Here is a 21,270-nt window from a genome sequence, read left to right as displayed (position 1 = left end):
TGTTTAGTCTAACGGAACACTTTAATGAAGTTGGAGGTGAAGGCCATTGAACTAGGAGCCATGTAAAGTAAACTCCATGCATGCTTTTGAATGAGTGGGAAGATTGAGAACGCTCTTTTTGACAAGGGCTCTCCCACAATAATGATTGCTCTCTTTTCTATAATTGGTGTAGTTTATCTACATGACTTTTTGGTATTTTGCTTCATATCTTACTATTTAGTGGTTGGTAGTATTAGCCATTCTTAGTATGGTATTAGCATATTCGATTTTTGAGACTTAAAACAAGCATGAAACATGTACTAATGTGTTCCTTTTAAAAGTCAAATGGTATATAGTAAATTAGATGAATCGTTGCAAATCCTAAGAATGTTAAGAGGATGTAACTTTATTATCCATGCCATTGTGTGGAGGTCTTAAAGTGGACAACCAAAAGTGATAACTTTTGTTGTTAAGGTTGACAAAGCATAAAAGTTTAAAACCCTTTAGGTTAGGTTTGTATACAAATGCTTTGAATTGAAGACATTAAGGTATGACAACACCTTGTGAATAAGAAATGGTGCATCACCTCTCTTTATAGATTCTTGCAATGGAAGGTCCACATTTCCACCCTATGTACTCCATGGCATTCATTTGGTTCAATGCATGCACGACTACCATGTATTTTGTACCATTGATGTGGTTTGTTGTGCTCACACCTAAATTCATGTAAAATGATTTGGTTGTGCTTACAGTGCTAACCAATGTATGTTTTTCCAATGTGTATGGTCTCGTGCTTTATTGTATTGTTGAAAAGAGTGTTGATTTTTGAGAACTATTACAAAAGTAGTTGTGGAAGGCTTACATATCCTTTCTCTTTAGAACTACCATGTGGTTGGCTTTGTCTCTTTGATTTTATTGTGGTACTAGTATATTGCCTTAGCATTTAAGATATGTACTTATCTCAACACATTCAATGAAGATAGAGCATTAGGATTTCTAAAACTTGAGGGGGAACAATTGAACTTATGAGTTTGTATCATTTGTGCATCATTGTCAATAATGATGGGTATATAGACAAGTAGATGTAAAATGAATATTTTATGAGCCTAAAATGCAATATCTACTATCAATATGGCTTTTACCATGATCATAATATAATTTGTCCATAGGAGTTTTATAAAAGTAATTTGGTACGTAGATCTTTAAAATTTGTGCTTGAAAGATTATTTGCAAACTAGTCCAACTACTTGGCATTTGCCTTCCTTGATTAGCATGGTTGAGTGCCAAGATTGGGCTTATGCTTTTAGCTTTCTTACACCCTCAAGGGATTGCCCTTTGTCTAACTCTAAGGTATATAAAATCACAATTTTTGTTCACAACATTAATCTAATTGACTTAACATAATTAGTGCACACAAAGGAAAAGTAGATTTGTCTAATATGACATTTTCTTTTTGGGCTTTGTGGCATAAGCATGCGAGAAACTATTCGTAAGTACGGGTGCATGTTGGCAAAAAGTAAGTATAGCATAGGTTGATGTGGTAGTGTGAGTTGATCTAGTCAACAATGTTGATAATAAAGGGATGCACAACATCATAATTAAGGTATTGTTATATCACACACTTATCAAAGTTTAACCAAGGTCACTCCTAGAATACTATTGAAGTTCTTTATATTATAAGCGTTGCCTCTCCTTGGGTTAGGGCTTGGAATATACCAATGTTTTGACTATACTTCCTTGGCTTCAACAAGTTTTGAGGAGGTCAATGGATTTTTGGTTGATGTACATACATAGATGGGAAATGCACACACACTTCAATGAATTGGGCTTTTAAAGTCTCATAAGAGTTAGTGATCCTAGTCTCTCACATTTAGCATTGGGAGAAAAGATCATTGATGCATATTTTTTAATGCACTCCTTTTAGATGATATATCCGTATGTTCACCAATGTAGTAAACATGCTTATATGTTGCCTAATGAATAGGGCCTTGAACTCTGGGCTTTAGATATAGACTGAGTCTCTATAGGACTTAGCTATAAGCTAAGTATCTTGGATTGAGTGCCACCATCTCATATAAATGTTATGAACCAAGCACAAAGGTCAAACAAAAGATTGGAGCCTGTATTTTATAATAAGTATTGATGCACTCTTACATATATCTGATGTTTTGCTTGAATGTGTAAACCTCTACAAGTAGTTTAAAAAGAATGTCATGCTCATTTGTCTAAATGAGCTAAATACATATATTTGATCCTTGCATATTTAGTTGTTTGTTTATTAGCTTATGAACAAGTTTGCATATATAGTAGGTAAACATGTATATTGAATTAGGCATCTAGATATGCGTCAAGCTCTACAAAATTTGCAAAAACCACTTTAGAGTAGCAACAACTCTAAGATCACTTGTAGGTGCAGAGTTATTAATGGCAGTTCGAACTCTTAGGCAACGTGACTAGCAAGCACATGGAAGCCCCCTCCTCCATGTGAAGATCAACACGTTTTTTTAGCCAATAAACTTGGGGATTGAACTTTCTTTTTCATACAGATCATCAGGCTTTTTCAATACACCATATGCACCTTCCGCGTCTTTCAAATTAAAATACACAAACTTTGAGATTGTCAACATAATAGTGGAGCATGCCAATTCATCCAATTCCTCCCATATATTTGGATCCATGTCCTTCCATATATTTGGGTCCATGTCCTTAGGCTTAATCCCACAACATTTGATAGGCTTTACCTATTTCTTTTAAGTTGATACATAGTATATTTGCTCTTTTCAATATGAAAATTTTATACAATCAAGCTTTTCAATATTAAACAATGCATTTTTTGAACTCGATGGAGAAGTCATAGTGACAAAAGTATTATCTTTCCACTAAAAATAACAATATATACCTGATTGCAAGCTTAAAATAGACCAATGAATTGCAAGTAGAGTCCCCTGCAACACCAAGTAATGACTATCCAAATATCAAACCATCATAAAACTAATGCAAAAAGGATATTTTGGTACTTCGAAAGGTATATGACTTTTTAGCAAGCTTTCCCAAGTATTGTGGCTATCTTTTGAGCATAAGACATCCACCAGAGACCAAGTACATGTAATTGCCTTCACAAATCAATTTCAACCCACATAACGTCTACAAAATGAGTATAAACTAGCATGGTAAATCCTTCAACTCAACAAATCCATCAAAATCAATGTGCAATCCGAAGTCGACGGGAGTAATCCAAAAGCCTTTGAGTGCGAGCTTTTGTCCAAAAGTATTGTATAAACTAGAACACTTATGTCTTGTGTAAAACAAAGAATTGAAATTGTACATGATCATCTCTATGGTTACATAAATTTTTATCTCTCCTTTTGCTCTTTGTTTTAAGCTATAGAATACCTCAAGTTGATATCAGCTACAAAAGTTATGGGCAATATACAAAAGTGTTCTCAAGTTGCTATAGCTATCCACGCTTCTGTAGCATGCTCTATATTCACTCAAAATGGATAGATCCTCTTCTTTTGAAAAGCTTCAATGTTGCTTAATCTCTTTGAGCATCCAAAACCTCTTTCCAAGCATCCAAATCCAAGTTGATGTGCATCAATTCTAGCCAGTAATGGTTGCTCAAATTCAATCAAATTGGGACATGGAAACCCCTGAATTGAACCTCAATGGCCCCTTAAGTTAAAGCATGTGATTGCCTTAGATGTAGAGCTCATTGATGAAAATAGTACCTCCATCAAGCTATAGACAACAAGCACCAATGTCAAAGAAAAAGCCAGAATTTTTGACCATCACTACAAAAATCTTCTCCTTGTTCAAGAGACTTGGCTTGTATGGCCAAAGACACTAGTCCAAGGAAAAAAAAGATTGTAACATAGAGAGAACATAACCATAGATGGAGCACATTCCAAAAGTTTGCTTCCAAACCAAGCACAATATATATATTTGCATGAACATCAAAATTTGAGTCTTTTTCTATGTATAAATCTGGTTATGATAAGCCTTTCATGTATATTCTTTTCCATACAAAGTTTTGGATAGCAAACAATATTTTTGTAGACCCAAAATAGTTCTGTTCATACATAAGAACAACCCTAAACTTATTCAGTTTGTATATACATAATAAACCCTATGATGGATCACCAAAATACCTTTCTTTTGGCCCTTTACATTAGTCTTTCAAGTCAAGAGAGCAGCGAACCAAGAAGCTTCAAAACAATCCACTATCTCTCTTATTTCAGCACAACTGAGTACATAGAATAGTAATGAGTTTTAGAATAGCATTGGCTTGTCTTTATGTCCTTGTTTGCTCCAATTTTTGGCTATAAAAGACTAGCATACATCAGCCCATGACATAGAGTTTCAATCCCCTTCAATGTCTCTCTTGAAACATGGTAGCAATGGTCGTCATCATAGCAAGAGTTTCAAGACAGCCATGTACAGTTTATGACTATAAAAACCAGGATGATACAACAGCTCCATCTCATCTATGGTTTCCAGACTTGATGTCCATGCCTTCTCCTGGTCTTCTTGCATGTATATAGAAGTGCTTTTTTTTTTGGGGTAGTTCTTGTTATCCACAAATCTTCTTGATATTAATGCATATAACTAACTGGAAATCACAGTGAAAGTAGCCAAAAGTAAGGTATTCCCTTTAGCCTTTGAATCCCATGCTTCAATTCATACATCTAGGATATGCTTTTTGTCCAAAAAGCATGCTTTAGGGCCCAAGTTTAGTCCCCTTTGTATTTGCTTGATCTTCATAATCCATGGTTTTAAATTTTACCTTCATAAGTCATGGTTTTAAGAAGTATCTAGAACATATTCATTTATGTTTATATATAGATATTTTACATTTTGCTCATAAAACCATATGACATTGTGCTCCTTGCTTCAAGCACGAGCTCCCACAAACACCGAATGTTGCTTTAATATCAGTTGAGAGGGAAGCAATGGTGGGATGTGATGCAGAAGCTATGGAGTGCAAGAGGGTTGAGAGACATAAAAAACACAATAGAGTTATGCGGGTACAAAATGATTGTACCCTTATTCTTTGTTATCTTGACTTATATAGGACTATACAGTGTGTACATATACAAGGGGTGTCCGCAGGACTATGGGCCATTGACTTAAATCATCTCATAAACTTAATAGCTTTCTTTTGGAAGGTTGTCAAAAATAAGTTGCATGTAAGAAGTAGATAGCCTTAGTTCATCTCAGTCTCCTGCGTATTGCACCCTACGTAAGAAGGAAGAAGAAACTATTGTTCAGTTTGGGAGTATCCTCATGTTAAAGCTATTTGGAGGAAAATCAGTATTTGGTCAAGAGTTGCAAATTTGAGTGACACCATCACTATGAAGACTAACTTAGTTGGCAGGAGAGAGCCTCTTGATGATCAAACCTTGAGGCTAATTAATTTGATTAAGGTAGTAATTTGAATTTTGTATGAGACTCCATAATGTGATGGTATTTGACAAGAAGCTCAGGCCAACTCCAATGGACCAATGTAGGGGCCTATTAGACTCTTCAAGCATTTCGACTAGAAAAGTAAGATTTGAGCATTGGATCTTAAAGCTTTTTTGTAAAAAGTATTTTGACTAGAAAAGTAATATCTAAGCACTGGATACGATATTACTTAATACCACATTTTTCTTTAAAATTCATAGAAATAAATATGATTTGAAAGCACCTATAATATGATAAAACTTTTGGTCTAAAAAGATGTATTTTTGGTTTCTTAGTTGATTAAATTGTGAGAATGGCATTTCCATCAAAATAAGGCTTGCGGATCACACATTCTAGACAAGAGATACTCATTTAAAAATTGGCTTAAAATGAAGGGAAAAATCATTGAGAAATCAACCAAAAGCTTCTTTGATAATATCAAGCAAATCACTAACATGTGCTCTATGAACATGCTCACCTTATAGGGATTTAGTGGAATCTCACATCCCTCTTGCTATGAATTATTGCTTCTGAAATTAATTTTTTAAAGCATTGAAATTAAAGGTAGGATCCCAAATGAGACTCAAGATTGGCCATGATCTTTACACATGGAGAAAAATGGAAATAAAGAGTTAAGATTGTCATAAATGTAAAAAAGGGAGATCCGATCATATTTAGGTTTGTATAATAACCAAACCAAACTTGAGATTGATATTTAAAATTTTGATTTAGACTAGTGGTTTTTAAAATATTAATTTAATTAAATTGATGTTTTAAAAAATATTAAGTTTGATAATTTAGTTAAATCTATGTTTTAAAAAAGATTAATTTATGAGCGGAAGTAATTGATGAGATAAAGCTTGTAATGTTTTTAATTGCAAATATAGTTTCTAAAATATAATAATGCATGTTCTACACAACCTAATATAATTTAAAAACAAGCGAGCAATTAAGCAAAACGGTAGATCACGAGACTCGAAGGGAGAATGTGTATGCATATGTAGTTTGAGTCACTAATCATGATTTTGAACGTTCACATTTCTTTTGGTATGCTAAATGAGGTTTGTTCTCTTCAAAAAATAATACTTTTTATATATTGCTGGGTGTCCGTATAGGTTGTTGTACCCTGTCACAGTTGTATTTTTCTTACGGATGGTGGTTTGCTTAAAATTCCTAGCTTTGTTTATGCTATATTGCTTCTATGTTAACCTCGAAGTTATCCTCGAACGGCTGGAATGTTTCTATGTCTTTCTTCATTTTCTTGATAGGATTTATTCGATGTTGTTGGATTCTTTTCTTAATGTTCACTGTCTAGCCTGTGTACTCCTTTTCGTTTTTTTACATCTTATGTTGTAGATGAAGTACTTGCTTTTGTATCTCTGCGTTGGCACTTATGGATTTGTTTGTGGGTCTTGCGGATGATGCTAGCCGATATGGAAATATTTGAGCTAGTGGTAGGAGTTATAGTGGTTAAGGTTAGAAGTTTGGAACTTTGGTTTCTTTTTTGTTTGCTTCTGTCTGCATTTTTGTAAGAGAAGTTGATATTATTAGTTTTTTCTTTTCAAATTTTGAGAAGAAGTCATATTTGAGAACTTGCCTATTACATAGGTTATGTCTCGCTAAATGGATCGGAGTTGGAACCATTTTTTTGGGTATAGACCTCTTTGCTCAGTAGGTATGTGACCTTCTCGATCGTTATTGTAGGATTGTCACGACTGTGATTGTAATGGTTATTTCTCATGTAATCTTCTAGTGTGTCCTTGCCTTCTTTTTTCGTGACTTCTACCAACTAGTTGAGCAAGATGTCAAATCCGTAAATGCAATAGCTCAATTGGGTACTTTCTAATCCTGTTTGTTCTTGTGTCCAATAGCACTTGGGCCGTGCTTGTTTATAGTGGATTGTCAACCGTGTCTTCGTACTCAAGTTTGAGTCTGTCAAGTATGTATTTGAGGAATCCTGCATGTGAGTTAGCATTGTTATTTGTAGTAAAAATTAAGGTTGCGAAGTTTTAGGAGGTTGTGTACCAATTGCGAGCTTGTCATCTAATGCGAGATGTCGTTTGTTGTTGAGAATTTGAGTGCATGTGGCCATCAGTTTTTGGAGGTCATTATACGTTGTGAAGTCATTGACATATGTTGATGGCTTTTGCCCAACGACGTTTGCCATTCTCATTTGGTTTGTTGTTACGCGTATATGCATGATGATTGATGATAGGGCGCTGGGTGTTCCTGTGGTTTTGAATGTATAGCTCAAACATTTTCATGCATAGATGAATGTGGTTAGGTAAAGTAATCTATTAGTTTTTAAATACATAGTAGGTATCATTTGGTTTGCGTGTACCTCATTTGGAGTCATCTTTGCCTTGATGGGTGTTGTGTATTTGTAAAGGAGAAAATGAGGAAATCACATTTGTTTGTTAATAAATCAATTAGCTGGAGATGAGAATTTGGAGAACACATTGTTCTATTAACAAACAATGTTTGAAAGAAGGTATAGAAGTTTGATTTATTACTTGCTACAAGAAATGTATGAGATTGTTGTGTGATAGAATGTGTTGTGTTTAATCTTTTTTTTTTGTTGAGCTATGATGTTTCTTCACTTGAGTCATGGTATCAAGAAAGGTGTGGAAGCAAAGGCAGATGGATCTAGAAGGCCGATGATACACAAATTTCTTCTTTCGGTTACACGGGAGAGCATTAGGTACACTAGTCCTAGTAAGTAAACCCTTCTAATGTGTAGAAGTGCTTTTTGGTTCATGGTGGCTCCTTACGATTTGTGATCAATGATCATGTATGCGAGGGTCAAAGAGAACGTGGATTTATGGTACCACTTGCTATTCAGTGCCTCGCGTTGGTGCATGTTGTGCCACAGGGTGAGTTGTTGGTTCGTTGAAAGGATCATGACCTGGATTCCTCATATCATTTTTTCATTTGTTGTGTCGATATATGATTGATCTTACACACCACACTGTTTGCTCCACCTATGGTGAGGTCAGTGTTCTCAATTATCATTGCAATCGCCCCTAATACTATCTTGTATATCTCATGGAAGTTCTTGTCATGTAGTCGAGTCTGCAATGTTGGCTCGTCGTTTGCATTCATTTGAACTTTGACAGTTTGGATCTCTTCAATTATGTAGTATTTTTATAGAATATGCTTGTTGTACTTGCGAACATCTTCCTTGTTTGTGCATATGATTTTTGTTTTTTGGCTGACAAAATCTAGGACGTGCTTCTCGTCGATAATGCACTAACGTAAGCATTCATGTATCTCTCACTTTGTTGGACAATGATGCTTGATCACTTGTAGGAATTGTAGGAACGGTAAGTCATGTGCATGCCAAATTGAGGTTTGGAGAGTGTGTTGCTTTCCATGTCCCCAGTATGAGGAGGAGGTGATGTGACGTTGTTCACAAAGCTCGGTTTGATGGTTGCAAATTGATGGTAAGTATGCAAGATCACCAAATAGTATCACGAGCTTCTTGTTGAATGGACTATTATATCAAATGTTGTCCTTGTTAACATGGACATCTCATTGATGATGATTGTGTGAGCTTCTCTTATTACAATGTAGCATTTGTCCATCTCTTGCAATTGTATTGGATATTGCTGTGCACGTACTGGTATCTTGAACTGATAGTGGATTGTAGTGGATAGGTTGCAAAGTCTAGTTGTAGATGCTCTTGTGTTTGCTGTCAACAGTACACTCTTATTCCTGGCAATGAGGTTGTAACTGTAGTAACATATGAGGAAGCTTTTTCCACTACCTGGTGTGCCACTGATGATGTGTATGCCATATATCGCATTGATGAGGTGGTTGTAGACAACTTCTTGTTTTGTTGTTTGGGTACTTTTAGGAATTGTTTAGAACACTTTCGTGAGCTGTAACATCTTGATCCGTATTGATGCGATAGCACTTTTGCAATCAGAAGCTATTGGAGGTACTGTGAACGTCACAGGGTTGTCTTTGTTTGATGAAAGGGATCTTTTGAATGATCATGTTCATTAGTTGGTGGGTTCTTTGCGTGTAGTCTGTGATGAACATTTTGAGGTCTTTCTCATCAAACACGAGACCACGAAGTTGGCACTTTATGTACTATGATTGTGAAGTGCTCTCGGTGCTTATTAGTTCACTCTCTGACCTGAAGGTTTTTCATTGCAGTAATGTCTTGAAGAAGAAACCTTCAATTTGGTGGCGTGGGTGAAAATTAGTGAAATGTACCAGTCTCATATGCTCCTGTACTATATTGCCATAAGCGTCACGGAGAGTGGGTTCGTGATCAGATGTAGTGGTGGTTTTGGTGATGTTGTAGTTTTTGTGGTAGTGGTAGAATGTTAAATGCTCTAAGCTTGATGATCGAGCACAGTAAAAGTCTACAGTGCATGATGATATTCCTTATCCTTGTGAGATTCCACTGTCATATTTGTGTAGGGGAGTTGTCAATGCACTCGATGGACTCGCTCCTTGTGACTATAAGGATTTGTAAACAATTCAATGTCGCTTCGGTGGGTGACACTAGCTTGCACAATATTGCAGTGGAAATTAATTTTTGCTTGTTGGAGTCCAAGTCTATTGGCATCTTTTGTTTGGATGTTTATGTTCCCAATTGGCTTTTCCTTCATTGCATACTTGAGCAGGTAGTAAGAGATGGAAGAGTTCATTACTCGTTGAATATACATGTGCGCTCCCCATAGGAGCAGTACCATTGGGTGATAAGGGACAACATTTTGGTGCTCATCTCCAAGGCGATAGGAGATGTATCTTTGAGTTTCAGGGTCTATTGTTGGTTCCAGATCGTCACCTGACGCATATGGAAATCCGTACTTGCATTTACCATGGCAGTTACTTTTGCTTATGTAGCAAGCATGACAACACCTACGAATTTGCTTTGCCATGACGAGGGCTCTTAGTTTTCTTGTGGAACTACACCAATCATCATTGGATGGAATATACGCTTGCAATGTCTGCCTCATGTAACCATAGGACTACATGTGCATGTAAGGAGCCCCTATGTTGGATCTCATGCCTAATGACATGGTTTTGGACACGCCCTACATAGTAGGCAGGTTTGCCAAGGATGCATTGGTTGAAGAAAATATGGAACCTGGTGTGGAAGAGGATGGCGCATTTGTTGGGATAGTCTTTCCATGAGAATTCAGGATTGAACTCCTTTGCAATGCATTCCAACTTGTTGATCTTGACCCACCTTGTATTGGTGACCTTGTCTATAATGAACGTGAGGAACAAATGAGGCATTCCCCATGCGTTGACCATTGTGATAAGGTCCTTCAAGTTACATTGGTGCCAAGATGGGGATTTCGGTATTAAGGCAAGAAAACTATATCGGAGGATGTACTTGTTGACAAGCTCTTCATTGGAACTGTGCTTGTTTGCATGCTTGTAGTTGTCAATGTCCCTTTGTAGGCAAGTCATGCTTGTGTTCATGATCAAGACAACCTATTTTAGGTAGTATAGAATCAAAATGTAAGGCTTGTGTAAGGTATACATAGAGAATAAGGTTGAAGCTCGCATCTTGATGTATTCAATAAGGTAGATATTGCCATCATAGGTGCCATGGCCAAGTGGAATAAGAACAGAAACATTGCATTTTCTAAGGTGATATCTAGGCAAGTTGAGGTACTTGCAGGCAAGCCATCCGTCCCTAGAGATTTTATTATGTGTGAGGTTTTAAGACTATTTTTCATGGGTCATTTGTAATGGCAATCCATTTTCGAGTTGCTAATTAGCAAGAGTTGTTTATCTTGGGCCAATGAAATTTTTGTTAATAGACCTTCCAATCATTCTATGGGCATAATTGGTTGGCTACATTTGATAAAATATGGTAGTCTATCATTTAAGTCTCCCTTATTGAAGGCAAAGGTAACTCTGGCTCTAGAAAGACTTAACTCAATTCATTGCTCTGCAAAATCCACTTAACATTGTGTTTTAGACTTGAATGGACATCCTAGCATGATTTCTTGCCCCGCATTGTCTCAATTTGGGAGCACAAAAAAAGTGTTAGGGTGCTTTTGTTTTCAATGATTACCATTAACTGCACTTGCCTAAGACTGAGTATGGTGAGCCTTTGTATGGATTCAACTTTATACCACACGAACGATATCAATGAGGGTTGTCCAATTTGCTGCCATAACCTGTAAGGCAAGATATTCCTTCATCACAATGAGAGCATCAATGAGAATCTCTTTTGAGGTGGTCAGCTTGGGACATAGATATTTTGGTGATATAATCGTTTCCTCCTTCTCATCCCAATTAGTGATTGAGGTTGCTTAAATATGGAGAGTTTGGTGCATGGTTGTATTGTGTTTGGATTCTACTATTTTGTTTTTAGTTTTTGCCCCATTCGTAGGCATCATAAGTTTCTCATATTGAGGATGTCCAAGGGATAATATTTCTTGATTCGACTTTCATTGAAATAGACTATCCCCTCCCTGTGATGAGTCTTGAGCTCTACATTTTTTGTTCCTTTGATGGTATGAATGTGATAGGTCATTTTTTGTTCCTTCGATGGTATGAATGCAATAGACCATAACCCCCTAAATCTCAACTTTTGTTTGTGGCGTTCGAGTGAATAAAGGAGGACCAAGTCTCCTTTCTCAAATGAATTTTTGTTGCATGTTTTTATCAAGCTAAGCCTTCCTAAATTCCTTTTCTACAATCAATACATGTGTGGCTAAAAGTCATGTTTTTGTCAAGTGCTCTAATTCAGATAGACACATAGTCCAAGCTTCGTTTTCTTCCCATCATTCACGAACTACAATATGCAAGCTAAGTATTCAGAACTCCATAGGCATGATAGCATTTTTGCTGTAGTTTAACCTAAAAGGGGTCTATCTTATGGCCATTTTGTAGGCAGTATGGTATGCCCAAAGTGCTACTCTCTATTTGTTATCTCAATTTGACCTTAACCTTGACACAATTTTGGTTATATGCCAATCAAGGTTTTATTTGTTGACTCAACTAGCCATTTGCTTGCAAATAGTAGGGGGACTAACTTTCTATGGATAATCAAGAACGTAGAGATCAAGTGCTCTACTACTTTATTAATGCAATAGTGTCCCTGATCACTTACAATTTCTATTGGGCATCCAAATGTTCTTATTACCTATTCCCATAGGAATTCAATTGTCATCTATTCTCTCATCATTCTTCTTGGTAGTGGATCCCTCAGCCCATTTTGTCATGTAGTCAATGGTGGTGATTATGATGTGTTTTGCTTGGGATACTATGCGATAAAACTTATGGGTCCCATAAAATCAATTTTCCATTTTTTGAATGGTTGGTGAGTGAGCATTAGTACAAGATCCATTCTATCCTTTTTAACAAGTACTTTCATGTTGACATTTGTCACAATGCTTTACAAACTTTCCTATATCCTTCAATAGAGTTGGCCACCATAGTTGAGATTGTAGAACCTTTCTGCCATGTTGAGAGTAGTTTGCTTACTAAGGAGGTGAACAAAAATAATAGGGTAGGGTCAAAGAGCATCCATGCAGTTATGATGGGAGGAGAGCCGAATTCCAAGGGAAACTCTCATGAGAGAGGTGAATCAAAGAGTAAGTTATACAATGTAGTGGGAGCTCACGCTCAACCGCCAAGACCCACGGACTGCTTATTCTTTCAAGTGTTTCAAGCCGAGAACTAATGGCTACCTCTCACATAGTCGATATGCTATCTCTCTCTACAAGTGTAATGATCTTACCTCCATGCCCGATCAAAGTTGCCTCCTCTCCTAAGCACTCTGTTAGCTCCACGATCCAAGTGCAAGCTTCAAGCGAGCTTGATTCTCAAGCTCCAAGCTCCACTGCCATGAGCAAGATAAGAGAAGAGAAGAGAAGAGAAGAAGAGAGGAGAATATGGAGAGCTTCTCCACAATAGTCCCTCACCCTCACACATTCACTCCCTCATGCTCTCACACGCCCTCTCTCAAGCACAAGCTCAAGCAAGCAAGAAGAAGAAGAAGAAGAAGAAGAAGAGAGCTAATTTTGGCCACACACTAGAATGAGCTTCTTCATTCACTTTTTGCCTTTCATACAAAACCCTAACCCTACCGCCCTTTGGGTGGTCATCCCCTTTTTGGTGGCCCATTCCTCCAACCCTTCTCCTCCTCTTCCCTATTGGCATGGCCTCAACCCGTGTCTCTAACCATTTACAATTGCACAGGTGAGAGCCCGATGCTCATTTACAAAATAAATCATGGTGCGCCTTGTGCTCTTTTACAAAAGTATTGACGCACTTTTTCTTGTGCGGCTCTCTCTCCTTGATTTAGGACTTTTTTACACTTCTTGTGTTTCCAGATTTTTCTTGGCCTTGTCTTTCATTTTACTTTTGCCTTGGCCTTGTCTTCTACTTTAGATTTTTCAGATTTTCAACCTTGTTTATCTGAGGGTTAACATTACCCCTCTCCTAGACAAGTGCTAGTCCCATGGCAATCTCCGTTGTAGGTAGCAGGCTTTGGCATGCACCAAAGATGTGGGTGGAAGGGCATTGAAATGTCCTCTAGGTATTCTAGCATATACTTCTTGTAGTTTTTCTTTCATCTCATACTTATATACACATCCCCTCCACAATCCATCTTACCTCAACCTATATTATTATCCTACAATGAGCTAATAAGGCCTTGTTTTTATGAGTAAGCATGAAAGTCTTTTCAATTGGGCATTTGGATAGTCCAGTAAAAAATAATTCTTGAAACAACCATTCAACAGCGTACTGCTGAAATGAACCCTTGCTCCCATCATAACTATATTGAAGCATAAAATTGACCCAAGGTTGAGGGCTTCTCCGGTCCTACACTAAGTGCATTAGGTTATTGGCTAACCCCTTGCATAAATAGCAAGGAGTGTCTGACAAATATGATGATAAACAATCCTATACATCCATGTCAAAATAGGAAGGTGATCAACTGCCACTTGATTCATAATCCATACTAGCCAGTGGCGGCCAAAATAGGACATGTCAACAAGAGAGTCCCATGACCATAATTAAAAAAGATATCCTCAACAAAATCATAATTGGCCAAGGAATCTACAAAGTGATTCCATTATCAGGGAATAAGCTTGCAAGTCACTACCTCAAAAATATGCATCATATCTAAGGCTGCACATTGGTACATCCATAGAATAGGATCCCTCACTCTATAGGTTCCATTCAAATGATTGATCACTAACTGCAAGTCAACTTTTACTAATAACTTACAGGTACCACCACGTCAGGCTACATGCAATTCCATGATTAAGGCCTTGTATTCTACCATGCTATTCATAAAAGCTATACCAAGATATGCTCCCATTTTCATAACAACTCTATGTGAGGATCTTTAATTTGACCACACTAGCACTCACATGCTTAACAGGTCCTCTAGAAGCTCCATCAAAGTACAAAGTAGAGATCCAGTCTTCATTGATAAGCCACACCATACTGATCAGCTCACTCGTACTTATGATCATCAAAGTTGAGTTGAGAGAGAGGATGTTAATAGGTACAATCCCTCCTTTGCTGAACTCATAGGGACACTCGTAAGACTCCTGTAACAATGGTGGAAATAGACCTTAATATCCCACGTGAAAGAAAGATCCGTCTTGCCACTCAATGACCCAATAGCCTTTACTCCAGTAGATCACTTGACCTTGGTGGTAATGCTGCTCTAAATACGAATGGTCAAGATAAGGAATGATTCTTCCCATCTAATTCTCTTGGTACTACCTACTGCAAGTTAAAGCTAAATCGTGAAGAACCTACATAGGCACCAAGCCCAATGTCAGCCCTTACACATAGTAAGGCTTCAACTTATTAAATTTTATCTTATTTTTAAACTCTATCCCCTACAAGTTTGCTAAAAGGGTTGTAGAGCCATTCTTCCCTATACAAACAATTTTATACGGCCCATCCCATTTCGGTTCTAGTTTACTAGGAAATAGCACAGCGATGATGAGTATCATAGTACAATACCAACTAACCCATCACAAATTTATATTTGTTAGTCCGAAGGTCATGAAGCGCTTTCTTATCCCAATCTCGCTTACTTTCAGACACTACCTTGGATAAGATCCTTACAAGCTATTTATTCGTACTCTCGACTTGACCATTTTCTTACTGATTATATAGGGTGGTTTTATTGTGTTTAATTTTCAAAGCTTCCGTTAAGGCTACTATAACCTTATTCAAAAAGTGTCCCTCGATCAGACACACTAACTCCTTAGGTGGACCAAAACAGTAAACAATTTGCTCCATATGATAAAGCTGGCCATTTTCTTAGTATTATCCATCATCGTTGGTTGAGCTTCAAACCATTTTGAAAAGTAGTCCATTAAACAATAATATAATGCTTCCATGTAGTCGATGAAGGGTGTATTGGTCCAACAAAATCAACACCCCATTTTTCAAAGGGTAGCGTAACTAAAATAGGATCCAAGGGCCGCTTATTATGATTCTCCCTAGCATCTATCTTTGACAGACATCACACCTCTTAAGATAATTGAAAGCATCCTATCTTTGACAAACATCACAACACCTTACATAATTGAAAGCATCTTGGAAAATTGATGGCCACCAATATCCAACACGTAGAGCTTTCTAGGTAGTAAGCTATCCAGTAAAATGTCCCCCACATGCTGCAAGAATAAATTATACCTCATCAAGTACGACACATCTTATTCACACCTTTCCGATACAAGACACCCACTATAATTGAAAATCATAGTGCTTGCTGCTTAATCTTTCTCTTCTCAAACTTTGATAGAGTTGTTATAGCTACATACCAGGAAGGGATAGATGTTGTATCAATTTTGAATAAACTTTCAATGTCACTTCCTTCAGCCAGAATTGCCTTTGGCTCCCCGAAATCCACAAGACGTTCCACAATGCCCTACAACTTTGGTAGCTTACACTTAATCTCATTATCGAACTCCTGTAAAGTGATTAACCACTTTGCTAAATGGCCAAGACAGCTACAACTTATTCATCAATAGTCTAAGTCATTCTGCCTTCATAAAAAATACCACCTTCTCATAGAGAATATAGTGCCTAAATTTCTTTGTCACAAAAACCATTCCAAGGAAAAATTTCTCCATATAAGAATAATTAATTTTAGATATCCCCAATTTACGGCTAGCAAAGGACATTGGATGATAATTATTTCTCTTCCCAAATTTGGGCTAAATAGCTGAGACTCTGCACATTATTGCTACTGAAAATATATAGAAGACCTCGGCTCTTTTGGGTGCCTTTAACATTTGTGATTTTTCTAGTTCCTAATTCACATCCCCAAAAGATACATGACATGCTTTGCTCTAATTCAACACACAATTAAAAGATAACAAGTTTGTCAATGGCAACATTCTTTCTACCAATGCATTGATAAATCTTCAATAATATCCCACTGATGATGACAGAAAGATGTGTACCTCTTTTGGAGCGCATGGCAAGCTTATAGCAATTATGACATTTATCTCTTCAAGGTCAGTCGCGGAGATGCCAATTGAACTAACCACATGGCCCAGTAACAATACATAAGGCACCCAAATATGCACTTTTATGGATTAAGAACAATAGAGAACTGCCTACAATGCTCAAAACATTTTCATAAAATGATCAATTGTCTATCCCTTATGGTGGCTACCTCCAGATCATCGATGAAGACTTTTAACTCCTTTGGGGAGATGTCATCAAAAGTCTTATCAGTTATTCAATGCCAAGAACCAAGTGCATTGCATAACCCAAAGGCCATAACATGATATGCAAAGGTACCAAAGATAGTGATAAACATCATTTTCAGCTTATCTTCCTCTACATTAACCATTTGGTTGTATCCAACAAAGCAATCCATAAATAAATAGATTTTTCTACCCACTAATTTATCTAAAATCTAATCAATGAATGGTAAGGATAGTAATCATTAACAATTTCCTTATTAAGCTCTCTAAAATCTATGCAAATACGAATTTGATTATGCTTTTTCTTTCTGATAAACGACTAGTGAACACCACTCTGTGTGTTGTACCGAAAATATCAGGCTAGCTTTTCATAATTTTGTCAATCCCTCAAATAGCTCGTCCCTTAGTTCAAAAGGCATATACCTTACTTTTTGATGCACATGGAGGCTACCTTCCTTTAAGGAAATGGCATGCACAGCCAGGCTAGGAGGAATACCTCTCAACTTGTCATAACTCCAAGTAAAGATGTCACAAAATTCGTGAATCAAGGACACACCGTCCTCCCTTTCTTCCAAACTGAGCATGGACCCTACATTAATTGGCCGTGAATCATTCATCATCCCAAGGTCCAACTCAACTATGTATGCATTCTCTTATCCTATCCTTAGCCTCTATCGGCTCATTCAAAGTTACCTAATAGATATCCTCTATAATGGACCCCTCTTTGGATTTCTCCACTTGATGATGTCTCACTAACATATGGATCCCATAATATATCTAACTCTATAGAGGATAAAGGAACTCTCACTTTGAGGAGATTTAGGGTAGGCATCTACTACACGTCTAGCACCTCTACCAAATATCTATTGACCACCAGGTATATCAACTTGACAGTCCACTTGTAAGATCCAAGGCCTACCTAGCAATACTTGATAGCTAGGCTGCCCTACAAACCTGATAACCCTAAAGTCCAAAATGCATTCCACATTAGCGATAATCACATGGACTTTAGTGATGCAACCTTCAAGTTGTCATTCGAAGAATCGTGGAGGCATCTTTTTGGATTTCTAAACCTAGCCTCTCCATCAATTTCAAACTCATAATGTTGACGGAGGATCCCATATCTACAATAGCATGTTCTACTAATATGCCATCAACATATGCTGCTACCCTTGGACAATGGTTTTTAGCATGCTCAAACCAATGGCAACTCCTACTCGTGCTATGCCTAGAGGCTCCATGATATACCTAGTGCACAGAATCTTCTTGAACTCTTTATGCACTCTTGGAGACAACTTAATCAATTGCAAGAGATTTACATCTGGCTTAACCTCACAAAGAGAACTTGCTAAATCAAATTCATGATAGTTAGCAATAGCTCAATTCTCCCACCAGACTATTCTCTCCTTTAGTCTTTAAACAGGCTTTGGTGCCTCTTTCTTGGCTCTTGCCTTCTTCCTTTGCAATTCCTTATCCTTCTTGGGGTCAGCTTTGCTACCAACGTCTTTTAGAGGTCCGCCTTCCATGTCAAGATTAAGGACTTGTGTCCCCTTATCATCTTGGTTAGGATTTTCCTTGACAGGTTTACCTTGTTTTTATCACCATCTTTACCCTTTTGACCTCTTGTAATGACCCATAGATTAGAAGCTTCAGTGCCATTGGAATGTACAACTTTAATAAGGCTAACACCATTGCTACTAGGCAACTCCTCTATAATAACCTTTCCTCTTTGCAATATTTGTTTCGGTCCCTCATCTTGCTAGAGATTATTCCCTTGTGCTCGATGGTTAACTGGACCTCATTGTTTACTTCCTTGCTAGAGAGAGCTAATCTTGCTCCAACATGGACTAGCTAAGTGGTCGGACTTACTACATATGTCACATTTAATATTTGGATGATTCTTAGGGAAATGTTGGCTGCCACGCCACTTATAGTTGAATCTTGAGAGGGCATCCTCTTCATCAGGGTAGTGACTCCCTATAAAATTTTGATGCTTCTTAAGGAAATTGACATCAACATCTATTGGCTTGTACTATTCGGTGATCATGTCAGTATAGTGCTTCATCATATCCTTAACTTCGCTAAGGGCATTTGAGGCACTTCACCCATAGCCATGATCATCTACTTGTCATTTCATTGGCCTAACCACTTGATTGGGAATTGGTTTGTTGATTCCCTAGAACAACATTAGAATTTGTCATTTGGCTTCCAACATTTGGTAGAGCCATCTGACTAACCATAGGCATGGTCACACTGGGAGGAGCTAGCAACATGGGCACATTTTGAATTATGCTTCCTCTCCTATTGGAAATACGTATAGGTATCCTTTGACCTCCATTTGTCAATGCCAAAGTATTTCCATCACCTAGACTCAAATTCCAATTTTCCTTAGAGGTATAGGCTACTTGTAATCGTGACTCTACCTCCTCTGTTCATGTAATAGTCCTATCAATTTTGACAAGAGCAACACTGCTCAAATGCACCTAGATATTAAAGCCCACCCCATGTAAAAAGTATCGAAATTGAGTAGCAGCTAGAATGGGAATATAAGTCTGTAATTTAAGAGATATTTCCTTTAGTTTCTTAGCATAGCCTCAAACATTCTCGTGAGATTCTTGACATGTTAGATTGAGAACATGTAGCCAATACTAGCCTCCTCTTTCAGGGTTAAAATCTCTTCAGAAAGATGCAAAAAATAGATCAATCATAGTTATTGTTCCAGCCTCTAGGCTGTGATACCGTACTATAGCTCATCCTTTTAGAGTCATATTAAAGAACATCATCAAGTGTCCTTCATCTTGGATTTGACTGTTGAACATTAGCTTTTGGAACTCATTAATATGAAGTTCTGCATCTTCCTCTGCTAACCCATTAAAAATGGATAGAGGAAATCCTAAGGCAGCCGGGCTGGCAAGCTTGACGTTCTTATCGGGATTGCAATGGGTTGCACCATTACGACCAAATTCACTAAAGGTCCCTGAACTATGAGAACTTGGTGCGCAGATCGGTCGCAGATAGCTCACGTGGTGAATCCCGGAAGGTCCCCAAGAACAAAGAACTCTACCTTTTTGCACAAAAAACCATGTAAAAGCATGCACGACAAGAGGCAAGAGACAAATTGGGTTCAATCTCCCCCATGCCTTGTGTGAGCGCTTCACAAAGCATGTATTTTATGTATATTTCTAATCTTCATGCTCAATAATAGCCCAATTACAAAAATATGACAAGCTTTTAGCTTTTGAGTTTGCTTTCTACAAAAATAGGAAAATAAAGCTAATGGACGGTGCCCATAGTGTCTGGCATGCCCAATCTCAATGTCCAAATAGAAATAACATATCCGGGCGCATAAGCCCATACAAAATAATAATCAATAATCTATGTCTCTATAAACATAACAAAATATAGGCGTGGCGCCTATCAAAATATAGTCCAAATGTCGAATACCCGCTAGACTCCAATGCTTTCCTCCGCCACTGCTGCTATCTCTACACATCAACTGAAGCATTCACAATCGTTAGTAAAATAATACAATTAAACCGACAAAAGTGAATACCTAGCAGTCTTCAGCTACATAAATAAATCAACTGGTTAGAAATAAATCCTAACCTTAATTTATTACGAGTGCGCACTCTAAACTCATAAATGTTTATTAATTTAATATGCATTTTGCGGAATCACCCGCTATGGAATCACCCATGTACACACTAAATTAATGAAACGCCCGAAAAGGACAGGCGTCCCCATCAACTTCTCGCACAAAGAATCCTCTTTGCGTATGAGCCCCGGTCATCTAAGTTTACGGAATCCACCGTAAAACCTCACGGAATCCACCGTGGCACGGAATCCACCGTGGAATATGCCTCCTGGCATCATACCCCCGGGGTGGGATAGCAATTGACCTCAATTGCTATTAGCTCAATGTGGAGCTAACAGAGTGGGGAAAGCATTTAAGTCTCTAGCGTGCATCCATTGTGCTTCCTCTACAGGATGGTTCTTAAATTTGACTAGATATCTAGAATACCTTCGGCCAGTTCTAGTGGTCATGTAGTCAGTGTCTATGATGGCTTCTGGTTCAAGTATTTCAGTCTCTTCCTCTAATAAAGGTGGGTTTTCATAAATAGGGTGGATAGGTAATTGGCCTCTAAATGGTCTCAATAGACTAATATGAAATGTATTA

The sequence above is a fragment of the Lygodium microphyllum genome, chromosome 27 (genome assembly GCF_053477565.2).
Source record: "Lygodium microphyllum isolate KBCC chromosome 27, Lygodium_microphyllum_v1.1.10, whole genome shotgun sequence".
Lineage (NCBI taxonomy): Eukaryota > Viridiplantae > Streptophyta > Polypodiopsida > Schizaeales > Lygodiaceae > Lygodium > Lygodium microphyllum.
Note: the sequence above shows the minus strand (reverse complement) of the source record.